This window comes from Neophocaena asiaeorientalis, unplaced genomic scaffold (assembly GCF_003031525.2).
Source record: "Neophocaena asiaeorientalis asiaeorientalis breed wild unplaced genomic scaffold, Neophocaena_asiaeorientalis_V1.1 scaffold5, whole genome shotgun sequence".
NCBI lineage: Eukaryota > Metazoa > Chordata > Mammalia > Artiodactyla > Phocoenidae > Neophocaena > Neophocaena asiaeorientalis.
The window spans coordinates 135,018-141,392 of NW_020174698.1; positions in this window are offsets into that span (position 1 = coordinate 135,018).

Below are 6,375 nucleotides of genomic sequence, written 5' to 3' on the forward strand. Positions count from 1 at the left end.
ATCAATTAGGAAATATTACACGTTTTGAGGCCCAGGCACTCCCAGACCAATTAAATCAGAAGCTCTGGAGGTGGGATCCAGGCCTTGATTGTTTTGAAGGCTCCCAAATGACTCCTTTATGCATCCCAGCTTAAAACCCACTTTTTTAGCTCTATTCAGTCTCAGCTCAACTTCGAAGGGTGTTTGCACCCGTCATTATTCTCTCCCTTCCCACATCTTCACTCTCCTCCCACCCCTTTTGCTTCCTGCATTCTACCTTTCAATATTTATAGGTCTCCCAAATTAAGCAAATGTTTCCCTTTACCTTGCTGTCTTCTCTAGCAACCACAGTACTTGCCTACTTTTGTTTGCTGTCGAATGTGTGAAAGAGACTGTCTGTACCTTCAGCTTATACTTCCTCCCTCATCTTGCTAGTAATCTGCTTCTAAGTTCTCTATTAAAACACTTTTCTGAAGTTAAGTATGAACCTAATTTTCCTCCCCCAATTGAAGAGACTTGATACTGTGGATATCTCCTCCTTGAAGTGCTTGACTTCTAAAACACTACCGCATCCATCTTCTCCTTTATTCATCGGCCTTATATTCTTTGTTCTCTTTCCTCTCTTCATCACCCTTCTTTTCCTTATTCCCTAATATAAACATTTTCAGGCCCTTTCCTCAACTGCCTGGTTTTCTCTTCCCACTTTCACCTTCTCTTTTCAGGGATGTATGCATAACATTTATATTTTTGTGGCAGGATAGCTGTTCCTCTAACTCTCTTCTTTCTCCTCCTCACCTCTGATGGGAAATGCATCTTTGGGAAGATGGGGTGGAGAGACAGAGCCCACCCTGTGAGAATGTGTAGGTCAGTGGTTTAGAACAAGGATGCTGCAACCCTACTGCACTGGTTAGAACCCCAGCTCTCCTAGGTAGCTTTGTGATGTTAGCCACTCTGTGTCTCAATTTCCTCTGTAAGAAAAAGAAAATGATAGCACCTATCTTAGAAGGTTGTTATAAGGAACAAATTAGTTAATTTATATAAAGTGCTTAGAATAGTCCCTGGCATATGATAAGTGCTGGATCATTTTTAGCTCTTTTTAGAGACATCAATATAAGAAGAGGAGTTTTTGGTGTCATGCTTTGTTTTGTTGTTCCATTCTGAAAAATTCACATCACCCGAGCGTGATACTGTATCAGCCCCCAAAGACCTGCTTCAGAGTCCTGAAGTTAATGCTTGAGGCCCTCATAGTGAGCCTCCAAAATGGATATGGGATGCTGTGAGGAAGGATCTAGGAATAGAAAACACAGAAGGGAATTCCAGTAGGGGGCAGGGGAGGTAAGAGGGTGGGTAGATTAGAGAGAGGGAGAGGCCCCTCTGAGGAGCAGGCACTGTCTTTTGGCCTCAAGGAGTGAGTGTGTGTGTGTGTGTGTGTGTGTGTGTGTGTGTTTCTGCTAACAGACTCTAACTGAACAGCTTTCTAGATATGGTATTGTGATCACAGTGGAGAGGTTATATTTTTGGATGCACAAATTTCAAATTCCTGACCTCTCACCCGAGTAAGAGTTCTATCTCCAATAGTTTGTTATTCATCAAACCTTGGATATCCAGCTATCCGCTCAGCATAACACATCTTCCCTTTAGAGCCATCTCTGTCCAAAACTTATTTATGCCATTGGAAACACCTTTCCTCCAGTCGCACAGAATTGAGCTCTGTAGTTATTTCCAATTCCTCACTCTTAAAATTCAAGCTCTAATGTGTGCTAGCTTAGTGACCTTACCTAGGCTATTTGCATTTCTGATCTTCACTTCTTTATCTGTAAATTGTAGTTAATTTTAACTACCTCATATGGGTTGTTGAAAGAATAGTGGTACTACTACTATGACTACTACTAGAAGTAGTATTAATATTAGTAGTAATATAGAATAGTACTGGTAATAATAATTGTGACTAATATTTGTTGATCTCTTAGTATTTTCTCATTTAATCCTTATAACAACTCTTTGAAGCAGGGTTGTATGTTTTATCTTTGGGTCACAGAATAAGAAAATGAGACCTCCAGAAGCTCATCCATTCATTCAGCAAGTGTTTACTGAAAGTCTAGTCTGTACCAGACACTCTTCTAAGAGCTTGAGATTCTCCAGTACATAAGACAGCATCCTTGATCTTATGGAACTTACATCCTAATTAGGGATAACTAAGCCAACAAATAAAATAATTACAGACTGTGAAGAGTCCTGAGAAGTAAAAGGTAGAGTCTTGTGAGAGTGACTAATAGGTGGGTTGGCCTACTTTGGGTTGAGTAATTTAAAAAGGCATATATTTAAAATGTATAACCAACAAGGACCTACTGCACAGCACAGCGAACTCTGCTCAATATTATGTAACAACCTAAATGGGAAAAGAATTTGAAAAAGAATAGATACATGTATATGTATAACTGAATCACTTTGCCGTACACCTGAAACTAACACAGCATTGTTAATCAATTATACTCCAAAATAAAATAAAGTTTAAAAAAAGGCCTAATGAGTTTAAAAAACAAAAAGGAAAAATTTCTTTTAAAGAAAAAAAAAAGGCATCTCTAACTAGTGACATTTAAGCTGAGATGTAAGGGATGAGAAAGGATTTAACCAAGAAAGGACAGAGGGGAGAGTCCAGAGGCCTCAAAACCAGCAGGAACTAGCATGTTTAAGAGACTTAGAGACAGGCAGGCCTGGAGCAAAGTGGGGCTGACAGTGTTGAGGGAAGTGAGGTGGGAGAGGCCTGAGGATGGAGAACTCTGTGCACCATGACAAGGAGTTTGGAGCTTATTCTATGCCCTGGGAAGACTGGATAGAGTGAGAGCAGTGCAAAGACTAATCTGAATTAGAATTTAAAATATCCTTCTGGCTTCAGTGTGGTGTAAGGCTGATGAGGGTGCAAGACGTAAACCTGGGAGACCAGCAGGGCGGCTACTCCAAGAGCCACGGCAGGAGATGATGGAGCTTGGGCTCAAGGAACAAGTGGAGATGGACACAAGTGAAGAGATGAGGGGCCTATTTTTTTTAAATATAAATTAATTTATTTTTAATTTTAATTTTATTTTTGGCTGTGTTGGGTCTTCGTTGCTGCACTCGGGCTTTCTCTAGTTGCAGCGAGCGGGGCCTCCTCTTCATTGCAGTGCACAGGCTTCTCATTGTGGTGGCTTCTCTTGTTGCAGAGCATGGGCTCTAGGCGTGCAGGTTCAGTGGTTGTGTCTTGCGGGCTCTAGAATGCAGGCTCAGTAGTTGTGGCTCACGGGCTTAGTTGCTCCGCGGTATGTGGGATCTTCCCGGACCAGGGCTCGAATCCGTGTCTCCTGCATTGGCAGGTGGATTCTTAACCACTGCACCACCAGGGAAGTCCCGAGGGGCCTATTTTTAGGCAGAGGCTTCGTGATGTGCTGGTGGATGTGGATGGAGGTGAGGAAAAGGGAGGATTTAAAAAGAGTTTCTAGCTTAAGCCACTGGGTGAATGGCAGGGCCAGGAACTGAGTTGGGAGGACTGGAGTAAAAACAGGTTTTGACAAAAAGAGATGGATGTGAAATCAGGTTTGGCTGTGTAAAAATGAGAGAGGAACCATGCAAATGAAGAGGTCAGTTAGACAGTTGAATATAAGAATGTGGATGAGAGAGAAAAAATATGGGTTTATCTGCATATACATGGTGTTTAGGGCCACTGGGTTGGAGGAGAAAATATGCATAGAAAAGAGCAGCCCCCCCCCAGGTCTGAGCACCCCAACATTGATAATTTATAGGTCTGGCAAAGGAGAAGAATCCACAGATGAGAAAAGAGAATCTTGTCCCAAGTCATCCAGTTAGTAAGGAGCTGAGCTGTGATGAATGATGTAGGATTTGTGAAGAGTCCCACCGGGACCGAGAAACCCTCCTCCCCAGAACCAGAATTACCGCAACAACTTATTCCACCTCAAAACTGCTCGTCTGGCCTTCAAGGCCAACTTGAATGGACTCATTGCTACTTCCCCAAACTATTTCTGGCACCACAGATGTTCCTAAATATTTGTTGACTGAGACACACTCTACAACTTACAAAGTTCTAGGTACTCGTAGGGCACAGTTTTAGGTAACGGTAACCATCACAAGAATAATATTCATTCATTCAACAAACATTGGGCGTTTGCTGCATGTCAGGCCCTCTTCAAGCTCCTGAGGAGACTCCAGATAACAAACAGGTGAAGCCCCCGCTCTTGTGGAGCTGACACTGGAGAGAGGGGTCTCCCCGTCTAGTCTTCTCAGGGCCCTGCCCACGGGTCATATCCATTCCAACCTCTTCAAACGTTCATTCTTCCTCCTTACCTTCTTTCCTCCCCTCCCTGTATTCAAATCCTCCATTTCCATAGAAGCCAGACAGTCAAAAAATAGCATCAGTTACATTCCCACCTGTGAGTGCTGATGTATCTAAACATCAACATCCTCTGCCCACCTCTGCTCCTGCCTACAGAGATCCTGCTCCAGTGAGAGACATCAACATAGAAAGCTGTGCAGAGACAATCAGAGCTCCATGTGTCAGCTGATACCAAGAGAGAAATCGAGAGAAACAGACTCTCAGAGGAAGGGGTGTGAAAGCATGAGCTTTGGTGACTAAAATGGAAGAGGGACTTTAGGGAGAGATGGAAGGTAGATGAGAGGTCAGCAAAACAACTTCAGGCCACCCAGATGGAATGCTAAACCCAGAAGGCCCATTAACAAGTTTCCAGTGGTCATCTGTGCTCCATGCCGATTGCCAAGATCAGGAGGCAGTGATAGCCACCCTGGGGCTTTTCTCAGCAGCCTGGGCTTAGAGGAAGGTGCTTACAAGGAAGGTCAATTCTTCATACCTAGCAAGCGCAGGCTATATTAGGGAAGTTTCCCTGGGGTTAACCTATTTACACTAAAGCCTTCTTAACCACGCAGATTAGTCTAATGCTCTCCGATGTGGTCACACAGATAATTCTCTCACGTCTTACCTACAGCTAACAAACAAATAACTTCCATTAGCACAACTGGCACAGTGAAATAGTGCATTATGATTTAGTATACACGAAGGATCATCTATATTAAACACCAGTGGGACACGGGTTAATTTCCCTGTATTCCAGCAGATGGAGCTACAGCCTGGAGGGGCTCAATGCACTTCAATGGCTGATGCGCACCCCTCAGAAAAATCAATAACAAGAAGTGTGGGGAAAGAGGAGAATTACCGGTAATAATAATATCAACAACAACGTTAGTTGGTATAGAACAATTCTGTGATTGTACACCTGTCTGAATCAGTGTCTGATACATAGTAAGCACTCAAATAATGAATGAATACATTTGACATAATCTGGTGACCAGATTGTGGCTTGAACATGCTTTGAATTGTGATTTTCTCCTCCTCATTCGGCTTTGCTTTCCTCTCCCATTCCTTTGAATATTTGGATATATACACCCTTTGGACGCTCATTTCCCATCAAAGTGTCACGGAAAAATTCTGTGAAACTTGACTGCGGGGTCACACTGATGTCAAAGGGAGGTGTCGGGAGAGGCATTTGATAAAAATAGCCTAACCGAGGTTCCCACCTGTTTCCCACGACCGAACTCTGTGCTCCAGGCACTGTTTCTTTCCCCCTTACCCACCGCCATCTGCATCAGTATCAGCTGTGTTGCTTGTCAAAAATTCCAATTCCCAGGCCACAACCCAAAGAATCTGATTCAATGCTCCTGGGCTGGGGCACCTCAAATAGTTCCTCCGCACAACCAAGCTTGAGAATCTCTCTTCTAGAGGAAGACAATCCTTTATCCTCAGTCCTGAAACCCAGAGAGTACTAAGAACTCTGAAAACTGAAACATTTGCATAACTCACTGGGGTGGCAGAATCTGACCCATGAAGTGCCATGAAGCTATGTAGGATTCTTATTTATTTCACATAATGGGAACATTCACACACTTCCCTAGGAAATATGAATGTGTTCGATTAGAAGGTCCCGTCCCAACCCCACTGGGGATATTATGAGATATGTGGTGTGTGTGCTGAACTGCCTTTCTGAAACACCTTTCGAATTAACAAACACATATCGCCTCAAGGGTTTCAGATAAAAGACACCTGTACTGTGTTCTCACATCCCAACCGTAGGAGGTGTTTGAAGCAGTTATATTTGGGTTTGACAATGATAAGAAAGCCTAAAAAAAGATGACTGGGTCTTTCCTGGTGGCGCAGTGGTTGAGAGTCCGCCTGCCGATGCAGGGGACACGGGTTCGTGCCCCGGTCTGGGATGGGCCCGTGAGCCATGGCCGCTGAGCCTGCGCGTCCAGAAGCTGTGTTCCGCGACGGGAGAGGCCACAACAGTGAGAGGCCCGCGTACCGCAAAAAAAAAAAAAAAAAAAAAAAAAAAAAAA